Source organism: Ursus maritimus, unplaced genomic scaffold (assembly GCF_017311325.1).
Source record: "Ursus maritimus isolate PB19 unplaced genomic scaffold, ASM1731132v1 scaffold_7, whole genome shotgun sequence".
NCBI lineage: Eukaryota > Metazoa > Chordata > Mammalia > Carnivora > Ursidae > Ursus > Ursus maritimus.
In genome coordinates this window covers 78,665,739-78,686,121 of record NW_024426885.1, presented here as the reverse complement: position 1 = coordinate 78,686,121, position 20,383 = coordinate 78,665,739, and the positions used below count along the sequence as shown (strand labels likewise).

The window sequence follows — 20,383 nt, the reverse complement described above, 5'->3', positions numbered from 1 at the left end:
CTATAGGCTGCCTCGCAGCACGGCAGCTGGTTCCCCCAGTGTGAGCAATTTGAGAGCGGAAGAATGAGCATGCACGCCCAGGACAGTAGCCACAGCCTTTTACGAACCAGATTGCAAAAGTGCCAGTGCGTCACATCTGTCGTGTCCATTGCTTAGAGTTGAGTCCCTAAGTCCAGCCCGCACTAAGGAAGGCGGATTAAGCCCCTTCTCTTTAGGGAGGAAAAGCGAAGATTTTGTAAGGACATATCTTTAAAACCATCACAGTGTTGGAGGTAACTGACTCCCCCAGACAATCTGAGTTCTTTCCAAAATACCATGATCTGGGGCGCCTCGGTGGCTCAGTCGGTTAAGTGTCAGCCTTCAGCTCAAGTCATGATCCCGGGGTCCTGAGATGGAGCCGGGCTCCCTGCTCAGCGGGGAGTCTGCTTCTCCTCCCTCCCTCCGCCCCCTCCCCTGCTCATGTGTGTGCTCTCTCTCTCCCTCCTTCTCTCTCTCTCTCAAATAAGTTAAGATAAAATAAAATAAAATACCATGATCCCTTGACAAAGGCTAGTCTGAGAAGTCCTAAAATGGGAAGGAGAGTAAATAAGGGAATGCAGTAGGAGTAGGGGGGATGGTATTCCAGGCAAAGGAGGAATACCCCATCATGCACATACCCCGCAACACACCTGAAGCTACCTTCAACCGTTTCAGATTAAGAAAATGGCTAAGAAACTTACCCTTTTAAAACGGGAATTAGACAGGTCCTACTAAGTATAGTTCAACCAGTCAGAATTCGAACTCAGCCAGGAGATTACACTAGGTGGGAAAATGGCAAAATTGTAACAATATGCAAACATGTTGATTGCTCTGAGTTGCAAAGCAACCTCATCTGGCCAGCGGTATAACAAGAAGATTTAAGGGCTTTCCATTCCAGAAAAAGCAGGATTCCAGAGGCGTAGAAGAGCTCACCTCAGCTCAGCTACTCACTCCCTTTGTCACCTATGCTCATTCCACACCTGGGACTCTGGGTGGGCACAGTCTTGTTCCATCTTCATTCCAACCCAGTAGAGCTCTCCTCTAAATTCCGTAAACAATATTTCTGTGTATCACTCGTGTTCTGAGTAACAATTTCATTTTTTAACAGTTTTAAAAAATCACAATTATTATTTTTTCATTTGTGAATGTCATTTACAGGCAGTTCCCATGTTTAGATGCTTTGAATTCTTTACTTTCTGTAGACCAGTGCTTTTCAATGTTAGCTACCTATTAGCATCACCTAGGAATGTCTTTCCATTCCAGGACTCAACACAGGAAGTAAAAGAGAATACTGAACCAGTTTCAACAACTAAGAGTTAATGGTTTTTGCTAAATAAAATTTCCTTAGTGGGAAGATAAGATTAAGAACTATCACTTAAGAATCTTTTTACTCCAACCATGGCTTATGTACTAACAGCAGCCTTATCACCTGGGAGCTTGTTAGAAATGCAGAATTTCAGGCCCCACCTCTGAAGCAGAGTCTGCATTTTAACAAGGTTCCCGGTGATTCACAAGCCCACTAACGGTTTTGTTTTGTATCCATTCGTTTTATTATGAAATATTTCACATATATAGAAAAGCATATAAATAAATCTCCATGTGGCTGACATTTTGCCTTGTCTTAAGATAAAGACTACAATGAAAAGAGATGAAGAAACAATTGAGGACCCCTTTGTGGTCTTTCTAGAGTCTGTTCATCTGCTTTCCTTCCCCGGGGAGGTTGTTCTGAAACCTCCCATCCATGTTTTCACATCTTCATTGTCTTTTTTCCGGCTGCTCTGTGCTTCTGAACATTACATCTGCCTTATTTCTCTGTAATTACTACTGTGTGTATTCGTTTCACATTCTGTGTTGGGAGCATCCATTCTGACTGATGTAGTTCAAATTCATTTATTCAGCTGTAGTGTCATATTCTATTTGTGAATACACCACATATGATATAATTTATCATGTGTTTTGAAGTAATAATCCCCAAATTCAAATAGTTTTCCATTTTCACTGTTACTATGTTGAAATAAACATGTTTTTCTGAAATAAACATTTTATCCTGGCTTCCTTGTGGACTTGTGAAAGTGTCTCTACAGGGCACGTATCTACAAGTAGATTTCAACTTCACCAATTTTGTTAAACTCTACTCTAAAACCACGGTGCAAATAAGTAAAGCCACCACATCCCAATATCTTGACTAACACTTAAGACTGTCCACAGTTTTTTTTCTGATCTAGGATAAGTGACATATTGATTTGCATTTCTGTGATTATAAGTATAATTGATAACCATTTGTTGGTTTAGTGGACCTTTGTTTTGCTTTTCTGCCAAATAATCAAATTCCTTGTCCATTTTTTTTTTAAAGATTTTATTTACTTATTTGACAGAGATAGAGACAGCCAGCGAGAGAGGGAACACAAGCAGGGGGAGTGGGAGAGGAAGAAGCAGGCTCATAGCAGAAGAGCCTGATGTGGGGCTCAATCCCATAACGCTGGGATCACGCCCTGAGCCGAAGGCAGACGCTTAACCGCTGTGCCACGCAGGCGCCCCTCCTTGTCCATTTTTTAACATATAAGTACTTCAAGCTAAAAAATTCCATCTAAGTAGTAATTTATCTGTAGTCTACAAATTTTAATATGCTGTGTTTTCATTTTTATTCAGTTAAAAAGAACGTCTAATAGGGGCGCCTGGCTGGCTCAGTCAGTGGAGCATGCGACTCTTGATCTCAGGGTCCTGAGTTTAAGTCCCACATCGGGCAAAGAGTTTACTTAAAAAATATTTTTAAAAAGAATATCTAATATTTTTTAAGACTTCTTTTTCTTAAGATATAGAACTTGATGTATATGTATGCATTGTGAAATAATCACCATCATCAAGTTAATGAACATATACATTGCATCATATAGTTATTTTATTTATTTTCTTTGTGTGTGTGTGATAAGAACACTTCAGATCGGGGCGCCTGGGTGGCACAGCGGTTAAGCATCTGCCTTCGGCTCAGGGCGTGATCCCGGCGTTATGGGATCAAGTCCCACATCAGGCTCCTCTGCTGGGAGCCTGCTCCTTCCTCTCCCACTCCCCCTGCTTGTGTTCCCTCTCTCGCTGGCTGTCTCTATCTCTGTCAAATAAATAAATAAAATCTTAAAAAAAAAAAGAACACTTAAGATCTACCTTCTTAGCAAAATTCAAGTATACGACATAGTATTTACTATTAACTGTATTCACATTGCTATACATTAGAACTCCAGAACGTATTCACCTTTCATAAATGAAACTTTGTGCTCCTTGACCAACATCTTCCCATTTCCCCCTCCTCCCCACCCTGGGCAATCATCATTCTAGTTCCTGCTTCTGAGAGTTTGAGTATTTTAGATTCCACATATAAGTGAATCATGCAGTATTTGTTTTTCTGTGCCTGACTTATTTCACTTAGCATGATGTCCTCCATGTTGTCACAAATGGCAAGACCTCTTTTTTGAAGGCTGAGTAAGGTTCCAGTGTTGATCCATACCACTGGTTTCTTCATCCATTCATCTGTTGATGAACATTCAGGTTGTTTCCATTTTTTGACTATCGGGAATAATGCTGCAATAAACACAGGAGTGCAGACATCTCTTTGAGATACAAATTTAATTTCCTTTAGATGTATACCCAAAAGTGAGATTGCTCGGTCTATGGTAGCTTGGTCTATTTTTTGAGGAAACTCCATACTGTTTTCCATAATAGCTGTATCAGTTTACACTCCTACTAGTAATGCATGAGCGCTCCCTTTTCTCCACATCCTTGCCAACATTATCTTTACTCTTTTTGATAATAGCCATTCCAACAGGTGTAAGGTGGTATCTCATTGTGGTTTTGATTTGCATTTCCCTGATGATGAGTGTTGTTGAGCACCTTTTCATATACTTATTGGTCATTTGTTTATCTTCTTTGAAAAAAAATGCCTATTTAGGTCCTTTGCCTGTCTTTTAATTGGGCTATTTGATTTTTTGCTATTGCTTATACGAATACACTTATTCGATGTATAGTTTGCATATATTTTCTCCCATTCCATAGGCTGCCTTTCCATTCTGTTAATTGTTTGCTATGCAGAAACCTTGGCCATCTGGTAGGACTTATGAGTTATTGTATATTACAAGGTCAGGAGTGAACTTGAAAAGCAATAGTACGTTAGAAAACAATATACAGCTGCTGCCTTATAGGGGAAATTGACTGCATCCAGAAGGAATGAAATGTTTATTACAGGGGGAAAAAAGCATCCTGTCCTAAAAACATATAATAACAGACTATCCACATTTTATCTTCTCAAGCATCTAGGCATTTGTTCGGATGCTGAATACAGGAGGTTTTTGCATTTCATAATGTACCTTCCAGTCTACATAGATTTGTGGCAAAATAAGCACCATATATACAATATAACGGCTTTGTCGAATTGGTTAAATTAGCTGAAGGCATTGTTCAGTTCATCATTAAAATTCATTTCCCAACATTTCTTAGCTTTATTGACTCTTTCATCAATTCCTCTTCAGTTCTGTCACCATTCCTTTCCTCCAGTCTCTTTCAATTTCCTACCCAAAGTGTTCCAAAATAATTATTATACAAGTTGGAGAGAGATGATGAACCTTTTTTATTGGAGAGAGAGGCCCCTTCCAGACTCATTCTCAGCTCATCATCACAAGTGCGAATGCATAACTTGAGAGTGCCTTGGTGCCTGAGCGTGCAGAACAGATGTCTCATTTCACAAGTTTTCCCAGTTTATTATACATGATATCTCTATCTGTGTGAGAGGAAGGCTGCTTCGGGGAATAGGCCTTCCCCTTTTCCCTAGCAAGCCGATGCATGCAAATGGGCTATGAAGTCAGCTTCTCTTTACCTCGGCAGAGGAGCTTTTCCACCACGGGTTGTTTGTTTTCATACAAGCACATCAGAGAGAAGGAGTCCCACCCCCATACTCCCACCTCTGCTTTCCCTACCTGGAATGCACTGATGTGGAGGCACCCATCTTGCAAGGCACAGCTTAATTTCACACGGCTTGTGAAATTGACGAACGCCAATTGGAGCCATCTATCACCCTTTCTTCAAAGGGCTACACAGTATCTGTTGGTGTTACAGTATTTGGTGCTATCATTAACAACACAGAAAAGGGAAAGGTGGTCCTGGGCCGGGAAGTGATACTATCTTCATCTCTCCCTGCCGGGCTGTATGTCCCAGGCCAGCAGACTCCATTCTTCTTGCTCTGTGCCCAGACTCATAGTGCCTAGAACAGTGCCTTTCACATGACTGGTGTTTAAAAAAGATTGCTTAGTCAATTATATAAAATAGCCTTCCCACTTTGGTGACCTAACTTTGCTCCTGCATTAGGGCTAAAAGAGAGGGATTAGAAGAAATAAGAAAACAGAAATCAATCCAGAAAAGCTACTGGGACAAAGAAAAGTAAGGAGAAAGGCGGCATTATCAGAAATGCCTAAAAATAGGAAGCAGAGAATCTCCAGGTCTGAAGGTCTGATTTCTCTTCTGGTCTAGAAGTTCACCCACCTGTTTCTCTTACTCCTTCCCCGCAAGGATCCTCCAAACAACTCTGAATAAATCTTCCAATTTCACATACTTAACTATGCCCAATTCAGTGACTCTCAGACACTGCCGGTGCGAGGGTCAACTGACATGACCCTGCACGGAAAACACTTTGGCTGCAGATACCGAGAGTTCTAAAAATATTCGTACGCATCGTCTCAGTAATGCCACTTCCGGTGTTCCATCCTAATGAAAAAATCCTAAATCTGAACAAAGACGTATGCCCCTTTAATTTTCAGGACAGCTTTATTTAAGTAGAAACAGGAACAATCTAACAGTCCTGCAGCAGGGAAAGAGGTGGGTAAATAATAACACAAGCCCTTTGCTGGAACGTTTATTAAAAATTATTTTAAATTAGAGGCATTTTGGAGGCATTTTGGCCTATTTTTAAATTAGCATACAGTGAAACTAACTTTTTGTGTACACAGTTCTGTGAGTCCTGGCATCTCTATCGATTTATGTAACCACCATAAACCGTCCCACCACCATATACCGTCCCGTCACGCCAAACACCCGCGTGCTATTCCTGCGCCGGCACCTCCTGCACCCACCCCCACGCTGGCCACCGGGACTCTTTTCTGTACTTACAGTTTGGTCTTTTCAGGAATGGTTCATGCACTTGGATCTTTTGGGACTGGCTTCTTTTACTTGGCATGCCTTTGAGGTTCTCCACACTGCCTTGCGTGGTCGAGCTCTTTTCTTCTTCTTTGCTGAGTGGTATTCCGCGGTATGCTCGGTTACCCACTTACCCGCGGAGGGCATCTGGGTTGTTGGTGAGTGGAGCTACTTTGCACCCTCGTGTACAGGATTTTGTATGGGCGCCAGTGTTTATTTCCCTGGGATAAATGCACAGCTGTGGCACTGCGGGGTCACATGGCGGTAACTTTATACGAAATTATCAAACTCGTTTTTTCAAAAGCACTAAGGAAAAGAGCTTTTGTTATCAACGAGAAGGTAGGAAATGAAGTTGTCTACACAGCATAGGAATAGGCAGAAGACTGGAAGGACATGTATCAAACTGGTAAAAAGTGGTGGTGTGCACGTGACTGGATTAAATGGGTGGGCTTTTCCACGTGAACTGTATGGTTCCTGACATCCCCGAGCAGTGAGAACACCAAACCTACACACGGACTGGACATCACGTAAATCCCAGGGCTCGGAGGCCCCACTCCCTCTAGAAACATCTAGTCCCGTCCAGAGAACCCCTTCCTGGTTCTCTCCGAGAGTCAGAAGAGCTTCCTGTGTTCTGCGCAGCCCAGGTCCTGCTTCCTCCCGGTGCTGCCCGCTGCTCTACCCCCCCAACCAGAAGCTTCCTTCGGGGTTCCCCTTCTCCGCAGCCAGCTGGAGAGCTCCCACCGCCTCTCTGGTGGCTCCTGGTGACCCCTGTGCTCCCACTGTGCACAGGCCGAGGGAGGGGAGGCAGGGGCGGAAGGGGGCAGTTCCGCAGGGCTCCTTCTGGCCACTGCGTTGGGGACAAGGCGACTGCAGCTTCCCTCACGGTGTGTCCCCCCGGGGGCTGATGGCTCTCCCGGACTTGAGCCTCCCACAGGCTGAAGACTACCCGGCAGGTCCGCTCAGGAGTGGGGCCCGCTGTGCGCCGCGCAAGTCCCCGGCCACCCCGGCAGGGCAGGATCGTACAGGCGGGGAGCTCCGTGCGCAGAAGGCGGCGGCCGGCTCGCGCGGGCGCCCACTCAGCAGACCTCTAGGGGGCAGTGTGGCCTCACTCCGCCCGTGTGTCTGCCTGTGGTTGACCTCCCTGGGCTCTAGCCTGACTACCTTTCTAATCAGAACAAAGAGTAACTCACTAATACAGCCAAAGAGAGCAGGGTCAAACCGAGATACTCACTCCTGGCGGGCATTGCCTAAAATGCAAAAATAGCCTCTATTTCTAGTCTACTTGCTAGACCGTTTTCTTCTCCGTTAACTTTTCTCGTGACTCAAAACCCAAAGTGGTGTGTCCTTTGCTGAGGCTGTTTGCTTCTATGGCTCTTGACCTTCATTTTGCATATTTCAAATAGCATCGACCACATGGTTTTTGTTTTTTAAGATTTTATTTTGAAGTAATCTCTACACCCAATGTGGGGCTCAAACTCAACTGTGAGATCAAGAGTCGCAGGCTCCCCCGTGGGAGCCAGCCAGGCGCCCCTCACCGCTTGTTTTTTAAGCTTCTAAAATCATTTCAGTAGCATTCTCTGTGTTTCTCAAGGGAAACACAGTGATGCCTCTTCCCTCTCTATAGGACAGAAATAGCAGAGAACTCGAGATGGATATTAGTCTTAGTTGTTACAAGAACATTCATGTATAAATGCAAAATGTTCTATAAAGTGGAAAGATAATGCTGCTAATTTATATGTAGGAGGGCGTGAGTTTTGGGTCTTTCAAGTTGGGCTGTTGGACCTAGGCTAGTTCACGCACTCTCTCTCCCTGGGAGACCCCCTAGGGATGAAGGGGGCATGCAGACCTGTTAGACGTGTGGCCAGGGAGAAACAAGCTGTCCAGAATTATGGGCTGGAGATGAAGAGAACCATCCCATGTCAGATTCTTAGATGGAATCCAACCCCAGTAGAAGAAACCCCCCCCCCCACTTTATACTGGGGGGTTAGAGAAGGCCTCTCTGAGGACATGGTGTTTAAGTTGAGATCTCAGTGATAAAGGAGCTAGCCTTGAGAAGATGAGGGGGTTGCAGGAGGGTCCAGGGAAAGGAACACCTAATATACAAAGGCTGAAGCAAACTGAGTGGGTTCAGGAAACAAAGGAGGGCAAGAGCGGCTGGAGGATAGCAGCCAGGGGTGAAGATAAAGGCAGGAAGGTGGGTAGGAGTCTGGTCAAGTAACAGTCTTGTAGTCCAAGGTAAGGAATTTGAATTTCATTTTAGTGCCATGAGGGATGTGGAGGATTTCAGGCAGAAGAGTGAGATGATCTGACACAGGTTTTTAAAAACCCCTCTGACTGCCTTTAGGAGGGCAAGCTTGGGAGCATGAGAGATGATAAGGTATGGACCAGGAGTGTAGCAGTGGTGGGGCTGCAGGTGGAGGGGAGGAGTGTGAGTCAAAGAATTGCTTCTAGCTTTTTAGTCGGAACAACTAAAAAGGTGGTAGTTGTGTCTCCCGAGGTGGGAGGACTGAGGAGAACATGTTCCAGGGGGAAAATTGCTGTTGGAAGTGTGGGCTTACTAGCCAAGCCTGTGGGCGACTGGAGGCTCGTTCCACTGCAGCAGGAGCTGGGAAGGCCAGCAAGCATTGTACCTGAGCAAGCTGGTCTGATCTGGAGTTCTACCTGGAAGCGGAAACCCAGGGCTGGGTTTAAGATCTAAGGTCAGCAACCTGTCACACCAGCAAAGAGATGTCTGTGAAGGTGACTGACGCAGAAGCATTCAGAAAGAGTAGCTCCTCCAAGTGGCTTAATTCCAGCTACGTAGCTGTCCCTCATTTGACCGTATCTCTTGGCAGAGTTTTCTGTTTTGTTTTGTTTTTTAAACTATTTAAAGTATTATTTTACATATATTCACATGAACTGAAAACACATATATAAGGGGGATTCTAAATATTTATTTTAATGTTTCAATATCACTGAAATTTAAATATTCCGAAGCTTTGTGTTTCCATATAGAGACCACACGTGTTTAGAAATAAGTCTGAGGGGCGCCTGGGTGGCTCAGTTGGTTAACCGTCTGCCTTCAGCTCAGGTCACCATCCCAGGGTCCTGGGATCGAGCCTTGCATCGGGCTCCCTGCTCAGTGAGGACTGTGCTTTTCCCTCTCCCTCTGCCCACCCCCCTCGTGTTCTCTCGCGCTCTCTCTCTCAAATAAATAAATAAAATCTTCAAAAAATAAAAAAAATAAAAGTAAGCAGCTCTTAAAGGCACAATATTTTTCACTCCCCAATATCTTAAAATGTAAAGAAATGCTTTAGCTTTTGACTCTAAACCTGGAGAATTTTGAGTATTTTGAAGAATGTTGAATTGATACATTTACTCATAGAGAGCCTGAATACTCATAGTCCTTAATCATACTCACCTCCTCTTCATTATTGTGAGTGCTTCTTTTTTTAAGGTTTTATTTATTCATGTCCGAGAAAGAGAAAGCACAAGCAGGGGGAGCAGCAGGCAGAGGGAGAGGGAGAAGCAGACTCCCTGCTGAGCAGGGAGCCCGACATGGGACTCGATTCCAGGACCCTGGGATCATGACCTGAGCCTAAGGCAGACACTTAATGGACTGAGCCACCCAGGCGCCCCGTGAATGCTTTTGTTAATCACTAGAAAGATTCTTTTAGTGGAAAGGCACTACCACATTGTTGGTTTCCTTTTGGGGAATTAGACCCTCCACTTCAGCAAGCTTTTTCCATACTGGGGTCTGTCGAGACAGTCCTATGCCCCCAAAAACTGAGGGGTCCCCAGTTATGCCCTTGAAGGGGTGGAAGGTTCAGGAGCAGGAGGGCTGGACCCAGCAACCAGACTCTTACAACATACTCAAAGGTCTCCAAAGCCAGTACCCAGGGAGTACCTGTCTGGGACCACGTTCATCTCCCGCTTCTTTCCCTGGGGCTGCGCACAAGTTCCTCCACCTCTCACAGGGAGAAGGAACCATGGAGAATAACTGAATAGCAGCATTTAGAAGTGTATTCCGGGGGCGCCTGGGTGGCACAGTGGTTAAGCATCTGCCTTCGGCTCAGGGCGTGATCCCGGCGTTATGGGATCGAGCCCCACATCAGGCTCTTCTGCTATGAGCCTGTTTCTTCCTCTCCCACTCCCCCTGCTTGTGTTCCCTCTCTCCCTGGCTGTCTCTATCACTGTCGAATAAATAAATAAAATCTTAAAAAAAAAAAAAGGAGTGTATTCCATGTACCTACATTCCATTTGAGCAGCCTGAACGTGGCCCAAGGAAGCCCCTCTTATTTAGAGACCATCACTGAGACGCTCTGATCAAGGACTACCCGACATTACAATGGCCTCCTGGGCTCTACACGGAAGGGTACCCCATTAATGTCCCTACCTTTGCTTCCTCCTGTTCTCTCCCCAGTTCACTATGTTCTAGCCACTCTGGCCTCCCTGATTTTACTCAAAAATGGATACACTTTACCTTAGGGCCTTCGAATTTGCCTGTCCTCTGCCTGGACCACACTCTCCCTGTATCCTTGCACCTTCCTCCCTTACCCCCTTTAAGACTTGGCCCCAACATCACTTTTTAAACACCACCTACCCATACGAACCCCACTTAATATCGCAGACTTCCCCTCCGCCACCCACACTTGGCATCCCCGTTATCCAGCTGTCTTATTTTCAAAGCCTTTATCACCTTCTTACATATTATATCGTGTACATATGTATTATGTTTAATTTTTGTTGTCTATATCCTCCCACTAGAATATAATTCCACAAAAGACGAAGTGTTTGCCTTTTTTTTGTTCACTGCTGACTGCCCTGGGCCTACAACAGTGCCTGGCACATAGCAGGCTTGCAATGATGGTCGTAGATTAAATGACCATACATAGCACAGCTCCTCCAGTCAGTGCTCTGTGTGACAGTGCCTGGCCTTGACCCCAGCACCTGCTCGATCCTCGCTCGGCATCCACACCAGCACTGCTGCCCGTGACCTGGCCTGGCCACACAATCGAGCAGCCTGTCCAGGTCTGAAAGTCTTCAGGTCTCAAAGCCCTTCTCAGTCTAGGCCTGCTCCCTGCCTTCTGAATCCCCTCAGGTGTCCTCCTCTGTTTCGCTCAGCTGTCCCCCCTTCCACCCCACCAGTCTTTCCAGCTGCCCCTTCCTTGTTCTACTGCAAGAGGAGCTCTTTTTCCTGTGAAGATTTTTCTGCCAGCCACTCAAGGGAATAGGCCTGGGATAGTAAAAAACAACCAACAAGGAATTTAAAAAGTCACGAAGTCTTGTAAAACCTTCATAGTTGTGTTTCTTGACTCATTTGTTGAGATGCTTACATAGAATCATCAGTTTTCCTTATGTACCTCCTTTCGAGGAAAAAATCTTTTCAGGATTTCTCAGTTATATGAAGTCGTAATAGAAAACATACATTGAGCAATTCCCGTGTGTTTGGCACCCCAGGGCATCTCCGCACAAGTCACCTGATGTAATGCTCACCACATCTCAGCGGGGCTGGTGTCGATCTCGTCTTGCAGAGGAGCAAACTAGACGCAGAGAAGTTACGTAGTTCCCAGGGTGGCACAGTAAGTGTTATCATATAGTTATCAACCACTGTAAAATATCTCGGATACAGGAGAGAGGCTGACGGGTAGATGCTGTTTTCTGAAACTTCCCTTATTTTCTGTGTCTGGTGCCATATGTTAATCCATTGAGCAAATATTTTACTAAGTACCTTCAATGTGCGTAATGCTCTAGTCACTGGGGAAACGGGTGAGCAAACACGGCCCTTGCATTCACAAAACATATGTTTCTTCTTAAAATCAAGTTCCTGGCCATATGCATCATTAGACCTTAAAATACAGTTTCCCCCTCTATCCAGAAGTAGAGCGTGCCTATGAAAGCTTTTGTAAGCCATAATGGCCCAACAAAAAGAAACAATTACCATTTAGTAAAAGCAAAAATCCTCTTCATGTTAGCAAAAAATCCTGTACAGTAATGTCAGTGTTATTTTATTTTATTTTACATTTTATTTTATTTTATTTTTTAGAGAGAGAGGTTGAGCAGGGGGAGGGGCACAGGGAGAGGGAGAGAGCAAATCCTAAGCAGGATCCACATCCAGTGTGGAGCCCAACTCAGGGCTCGATCGTGACCACGACCTGGGATCATGACCTGAGCTGAAATCAAGAGTCAGATCTTTAACCGACTGAGTCACCCAGGTGCCCCGTCAGTGTTTTTTAAAAGTGAGGTGGCATAAAAGCAAACTTTTGGATAGCAAGGGAGACCTGAATGTATAAACTGTAACCAGGAATCTCATTTCTAAAAATGAAAATAAGTACAGATAATTATACAGAGAGATGTTGATCAGAGCACAGTTCGTAACAGTGACAAATGGAAGCAGCTGGTGGGTCCAGGAGTAGGGAAATCGTTGGGTAAATTGTGGCACATCCCTTCACTGTAATATAATAGTTGCTCGTGACAGAGTTTTCAGAAAGTTTCTATATTATGAACAAAATGCTTGAATTATAATGTTAAATGAGAAAAGTAAGCTAGAAAGCAATCTGTTTCGTTTGCTCTTACGTGTGTAACAGAAGATGTATAGGATATGACTGAGATAAATGAGCGTAGACTGTACAAAATTAGCACGTTTATAGGTCGAGGGGAAGAAATCTCAGCGCGTTCACAAAGGAAGAAAACATCTGGAAGCAAATAAGCCAGAATATTAATGGTGACTAGTTCTTGGTGGCGGGATCATCAGCAATATTCATTCTCTTCCTTATGTTTCTCGGCACTTCCCCATTTTCACAATATACATATATGACTTTTCTAATACAAACATTGTAGAACAAAGAGAGAACAAGTGTTTCCCTTTCGGCCACTCAACTAAATCGTAATGCCAAACGCACTCTGGCCCAGCACCTTGAGCCCCTTACATCAGTCACTGCGGCCAAGGGAGCGCTGGACGTTAATTCCATCTTATTCACGGGGCATAGGCTGCAAAGACTGCGATAGAGATTCGGCAGAACCGTAATTCAGGATCGCAGGATGACACAGGACCTGACACAGATAAAACACATGACAGACCATCCGAGCTTCATGGTGACGGGAAACGACTGTTTCATGCTCACTGCCTTGGACACAGGTTCCTAGGAACTAACTCCTAACATCTCCAAGAAAGCCACCCAAATTTCTTGTTTATGATCTCAAGACCTCCAAAGCGTTTATTTATTTAAAAAATATTTTATCTATTTGTCAGAGGGAGAGAGAGAAAGAGGGAGAGCACAAGCAGGGAGAGCAGCGGGCAGAGGGAGAAGCAGGCTCCCCACTGAGCCAGGAGCCTGATGCGGGATTTGATCCCAGGACCCTGGGATCATGACCTAAGCTGAAGGCAGACGCTTAACTGAGCCACCCAGGCTCCCCCAAAGCATTTTTTAAAAAATGTATGTATTTAGAACCAAAAGAAAAGTATGTTATAAAGTTCTAGCTCTTGAGGACAATGGGGACACATTTTTATGGTGGAAAGAGGGTGTCTTTTTAGGGGGATAATCTGAAATAACTTACCAATCCTTCATCAGTTGGTGCTGCTAACCAGTCATATCTGTTAATGTAGCCAGGAACACTGGGAAATTAAATGTTGAAGTAAAATAGGCCATCCTTTCGAAATTTATTATTCCTCCTTTAATACTTCCACTTTTTCCTGTTAAGTGATACATCACGTGTACATTTTCGTGAGTGCGCACCATGTACCAGGCGCCACGCTGAGACGAGGTATAGACCCGTGAACAAGACTGGCAAATCTCTTACGGCTTCAGTGGCAGAGACAGAGACACAGGCAAATACATGTAGAATTATCCACTGTGAGAAGCAAGATGAAAGCAAAGCCCAGGATGGTGTAAGAAAGAATTACCGGGGAGAACTGGGACTGTAGATTAGCATAGGACGGGCTCTCCAAGGAAGGGGTGTTTAAACAGGAGGACGGGGGAAGGAGAAGCCTCTCAGGGTTATGAAAAGCTGGAGGAAGGCCATGCCAATGAAGAAGAGTTAGAGATACTGAAGGAAGATGGGTCTGCCTAGCATTTTCTGGAGCAATGCAGAGAGTCAGCAGACGGGGTTTGTGGGTGAGCCCGGGCCCCTGACTCAGGATTGCACAGATCATGTTAAGGTTTTATCCAAAGTGGAAGAGAAATCTGCTCAAATGTTTTAAACAGAGAATGGTATAACTACATTGGCATATTTAAAACATCATTCCACCGAAGTGTTCTACTGGGTTCCACTATTCTACTGGGTAAAATTCTATGATGTCTGGGGTTTGCTTAAAAATACTCCAGATATAGGGGCTCCTGGGGGACTCAGTCGGTCAAGTGTCCGACTCTTCATATTGGCTCAGGTCATGATCTCAGGGGATGTGAAATCAAACCCCACATCGGGCTCTGCACTCAGCACGGAGTCTGCTTGGGATTCTCTCCCTCTCCCTTTGTCCCTCCCCCCACTTTCTCTCTCTCTCCCTCTCTCTCTCTCTCTTAAATAAATAAATAAATAAATAAATAAATAAATATCTTAGAAAAAATACTCCAGATATGAAGAAGAAAGAAAGAAAGAAAGAAATATGGGGGTGGTGGGGGAGTGATAGGCAAAATAGAATTGTAAAAAATTGGAAATTGTTGAATCTGGGTGATAGGTACATGGGAGTTTATTATACATTTCCATATATTTGGGGGTATTTTTGAAAAATTTTATGATTAAAAAAGTTATTTCAAAAAGAGAAAAGGAGGGAGCTTTGGCTCTGAAACCATGATCCCACTTCTGCCACTTACTATGAGCTGTGTGATTCTGGACGTTCTTTGTCTTCCATAGTCCTGGGTTCCCCATGTGTGGAACAGTGATAATGGTAGGACGTCCTCACAGCCTTGTTACAAAGTGCAATAGTGGCCGAGTCTTGTTTGTAGTCAACACTTGGGAAATGCTAACTATAATTTTAGTTCTTACTCCAGAAATGTTGTTGTGTTATTTTAAAAACCTCACCCTGATCTGTGTGGAGACTGGACAGGATTATTTTGAGCTAAGGCACTTGAGAAACAGCAGGTGCAAGAAGGAGTCTCTGATTTTCCCCCTTTTCTTCACGAAAGCAAGAGCTAAAAACTCCCAAATGGAAGATGTCCTCCCTGTACCAGGAGAAAAGTAACTTTTGTCACCAGGGATGGGAAGTCGGGGTCTAGAGAAACCCATACAAAAACCCTTCTAAGCTAACCCCGATCTTCCTGGTCACTCAAAATAATTCTTATACCAAAGTGGCATATTTTGGGGTATCCCCTTCTGCCATCCTTTGCATACATGAAATAAAATTTATGAGATGACAAAAACCCAATTGTATTGAAATACAGTTATCAGAATATTAAAAGCAAATTTAATATAGTAAAATATATTTTTTAATGTATTAAGTAACAAGATTGAGCAGTCTAATAACTACTGTAATATTGAAATGGGTATGAGCATATATAATATTTCAGGATATCTGCAACTGCTGTGATATGAAAATACCGGTGCTTTCTCTCGGTGATGGCCCTAGAGCGCAGAATCTAAGCTGGAGACTGGCATTCAGGAGGTTTACTAAGAAGTGTACCCGGGGTGGGGTCGGGGGGGGGGGGGAGAAGGGAGAGAAAGGAAAGAAAAGGAAAGGGAAGGGAAGTTCAAAGCTGTCTTGAATCAGGAGAGGCCAAGGCCTATGTATCTCAGCATCGGTCAATCATTGGCTCTAAGCAGCCCCAGGAAGCTGATGACCCAAGGTGACCCTGCAGCTGAGAGCCACTCTCCCAACAGCTTTCTGAGCACCTGGCGAATACGTCCTCATTCCTGGAAGAGAGTCTGAGAGGCACATCATAAAGTACGTCCCAGTGACTAAGTGACCGGTCTTCCAAGCTCGCTGTGCTTCGTATCCTACGTTCATTATTGAAAATAATAACGAATTTCAGTTAGAGGTTAGTGAATATGAACATGCTATTTTTTAAATATCCCTTCCAAATTCACAGAACCCCACACGGACCCCAGGTTAAGAACAATTTCAAATGAGAAGACAGCTCCATGTTCAGAGGCACTGGTTAGGCTCTGTTGTTCACTGGAACAGAGTAAGGCTATCTTCTGCTGGAGGCAAAAAGGAGCGTGTTTTCCAGAGCGAGAATAATGCCCCTTCACAAGGGAAGTCAGACGCGAGAGGGTCTGCAGTCCCAGAGACAAAGACACAGAGACAGGTGTAGCTGCCTGACTTCGGCTTGGAGTTCCAGATTTTAATCCCCCACGAGACCAAACTACACCTCCAGGTCTTGGTGTCTAAGAAACACCCCTGTATTTTTTTCAGAGCAGTTTTTGGTTCACAGCACAATTGAGAGGAAGGTACAGGGATTTCCATATACCTCCTTCCCCCCCACATGCACGGTCTCCCCCGTGATCACCATCCCCCACCAGAGTGGTCCAGTTGTTACAAACGATGAACTACTTGGACACATCAACATCACCATCACCCAAAGCTCCAAGTTTACTAGGGTTCACTCTTGGTCTTGTAGTGACATGTATGCACCATTACGATACACAGAATATTTTCACTTCCCTAAACGTCTTCTGTGCGCCACTCATTCATCTGTCCCCACCGACCACTGATCTTTCCACTGTCTCCATAGTTTTGCCTTCTCCAGAATGTCATGTCTTTGGAATCGTGCAGTACGTAGCCTTGGAAGATTGCCTTCTTTCATTTCGTAGTTTGCATTTAAGATTCCTCTATGTCTTTTCATGGCTTGGTAGCTCATTTCTTTGGAGCGTTCCTGTATCTTTAAAATGAATTTTTTTTTTCTAGTTTAAATGGATATCTGCTGCTTCCAAGGTGAAGTACCCTGTTGAAGACAAAGAGATACTTTTTTCCCTAAATGTTTTATTTATTTATTTGAGAGAGAAAGCTAGAGAGAGAGATCAAGTGAGAGAGAGAGCATGAGTGGGAGGGGGGCAGGACAGCAGAGAGAGAGGAAGGAGGGAAAAGCAGACTCTCCATGGAGCAGGGAGCCTGTCCCCGGGCTCAATCCCAGCACCCCGGGATCATGACTTGAGCTGAAGGCAGACGCTTAACCTACTGAGCCACCTGGGTGCCCCAAAGAGATACTTTTAACAGCTCCCCCCGTTCCCAAATTCTTACATTCTGCAGGAGTTTGGCCTAAGGAGCATCTGGCAACAAACACGGAGTTGGGAAGTGCTGGAGCACCGACGTGGAGGTGTGTCAATCAGGCTCGGAGATCGATGGCCATGAAAGCCTTGACTTTCTCACTGGAGGTCCTTGCTGTGGGCTATCACCGCCTACAAAAACACCTTCAACGTTTTGATGACTGCCATGCTTTAAAATGGGAAGAAGGGTAATTATTATCTTTTTCAAATGACAGAGCAAGGCAGGCAATAATGAAGTGGTATTCACCTGGATAACAATCTAGATTTTTAAAATCCAAAGGCAGTCAATAATGTGATCTGTGTACTTTGCTATTATGGTGACGTATCACGTATAAAATATTAAGCGTGTCTAATATTTAATTCACTTCAATCATATCAGTCTGTCAAGATATAATAAATCAACAAAGAAGCCTACCAACACCCTATTGAACAACTTTTAGCTTTTTTATGTAGTCGTGAAACTTGAAAATTGCCCCTAAATTAGCATAGCTATTCACACATTATTTCCAGCCCCAACAAAGAGATGCCGCCTGTAACAGTTGCTGAGTACTTTTTTATGCAAAACTGATGCTAGTGACAGATTTCTAAGCATGTAATTTGTCTCAACACGTGTCATTTTATTTGTAAAAACTCCCGGGACTAAAAACTGAAGTTTCAAAAAGTTATTTATTTTGTCTTCTGGCAGGCTAGAGTGGGTGTAAAAATAATCAACCAATAGAATTGTGTGCTGGCCTGTTAGATTCAGAATTAGGGCATTGTTGTGGAGGGGAAATAAAAGACGGAAGATAGTTTCTCTCTCATCCCCTTTCTCCCAGGAAAGAAGTGAACCTCCCTTCCCCCCAGGAAGAAGTGAGGAAGAGATATGCCCAATGAACACACTTGGATTTCATTGTATTATTTGATGTCATGATGCGACACCTTATAAATGGGATCAGCTTCCTTACCATAAAGTTGCCCTGCCAGCCCAGTTCTTCCCCTACCCGCCAGGACTTTGAAAAGAGACCATATCTTCCGTGGCCTACTTTTAGCCCGTCCCAGCAGACGGACATCCGAGTCCTTTCAAACAGGTCAACCTTGGGCTCTGTCCGAGGCACAGAAGACCCAATCAACAATAAGTAATGTCCCTGAAGGGACTCACGGTCAAGTGTGAGAGAAGATTTTTAGGGAAGCAAAGGGTTAAAACTTCTAGTGGCTGTGACAGCAGCAGGGTGTGGTGCTGCCCTCCTCTGGCCAGAGGACAGGGCGACAAGCTTTGGCCAGAGGAATGGGGGGGGGGCTAGTGTGCAGAACCCACAGGGCTTTATTTTTTTTTATTTTTAAAGATTTTATTTATTTATTTGACAGAGAGAGAGAAAGACAGCCAGCGAGAGAGGGAACACAGGCAGGGGGAGTGGGAGAGGAAGAAGCAGGCTCCCAGCAGAGGAGCCCGATGTGGGGCTCGATCCCAGAATGCCAGGATCACGCCCTGAGCCAAAGGCAGACGCTTAAGACTTTGCCCCCCAGGCGCCCCCCACAGGGCTTTAGTGGTGAAAACGGAAGCAGGAAGTAGGGCAAAGATGGGTTGCCCAACTTCCCTTGATTGTTTAGGCTCTTTTGAAGAGAACAAAAATCCCTCACCCCTCGGGGGCCAATCAAAATGTTTTTGTTCTTGAGGCATTTTTTCTCAGTGTGGGGGCGGGGAGCGGGGGGAGCTAGGAGACCAGAGGTGCTACGAACATTTAATGCGTGTCTCTGCCAGAGCTTCAGCCAGAGGTCTGCAAGTATACTGCACCCTTCCCCTTTGTGCTGCTGGAAACAAACTGGTTGTAACATTTGTGAAATTTTACATCGACTGTATACTATATTGTTTACTCATTTCTTCATCTGTGAAATGGGAATGATAACAGTATCTGCCTTATAGGATCGTTGTAAGGTTAAAGCTTAGATGCAGGGGCGCCTGGGTAGCGCAGTCATTAGGCGTCCGCCTTCGGCTCAGGGCGTGATCCTGGAGTCCTGGGATCAAATCCCACATCGGGCTTCTCTGCTGGGAGCCTGCTTCTTCCTCTCCCACTCCCCCTGCTTGTGTTCCCTCTCTGGCTGGCTGTCTATCTCTGTCAAATAAATAAAAAATTAAAAAAAAAAAAAAAGCTTATAGATACAGACGTATAATCTTACAAGGGTACTTGCATGTAGTAAACATTGTTAATGCGTGAACTATTTCATTTGACTTCTACTTAATTTTAGTTTGGCAGATTTATTCATTTATTTTAGAGATAGAGAGAGAGTGCACATGAGTAAGAGGGGCAGAGGGAGAGGGAAAGAATCTCAAGCAGACTCCCTGCTGAGCGCAGAGCCTAACTCGGGGCTCCATCTCACAACCCCAAGATCATGACCCGAGCCGAAACCGAAAGCCAGATGCTCGACCGACTGAGCTACCCAGGTGCCCCCTTAATTGTAGGGTTTTGGGTTGTTTTTTTAAAAGATTTTATTTATTTGAGAGAGAGAGAAGAGCCAGAGAGCACAAATGGGAGGAAATGGCAGGCACCCCTGTAGTTTTAAACAATAGTAATTATCGTGTGCCGGGATCTTCAATCAGTCTACATCTATTGTGAGCTTTGTGTGAATATTTGCATTAATGAAGACTATGGGGAACTACATTTCTGAACCACACATCTTACAGTCCACACGATGGGTTTTATTATCATGACTGAGACACTGGTCATGCTCATGTCAAAATTTTTTACACCCTGCTCAGCTGCGGGTATCAATTTCTTTTTTCTTTTCAAAAATTTTTAATTTAAATTTTAAGTTTTTATAATTTTATTTTATTTATTTATTTGAGAGAGAGAGAGAGAATGGCTGAGGGAGAAGCAGATTCCCTGCTGAGCAGGCAGCCCAATGTGGGGCTCCATCCCTGGGATCATGACCCAAGCTGAAGGCAGACACTTAACAGACTAAGCCACCCAGGTATCAGTTTCTAAAGCATATTCTATCGCAATGTTTTTCAAACTGCTTGTTTATGAAATTAATGCAA

At 44.4% G+C, this 20,383-nt stretch overlaps 1 long non-coding RNA gene across 2 annotated transcripts in view; it reads left to right on the top strand.

Annotated features, from left to right (window-relative positions):
- The window catches only part of LOC103661916, a 69,222-nt gene extending 51,393 nt beyond the window's left edge, over positions 1 to 17,829 (top strand). Inside the window, exons 5-6 of one of the 2 annotated variants that reach the window (XR_568328.2) lie at positions 11,632 to 11,753; positions 17,354 to 17,829. This is a non-coding gene — a long non-coding RNA (uncharacterized LOC103661916). The remainder of the gene's footprint in view (positions 1 to 11,631; positions 11,754 to 17,353) is intronic. The other variant, XR_568329.2, reaches the window with a different exon arrangement.
- Positions 17,830 to 20,383: the final 2,554 nt, after the last annotated feature.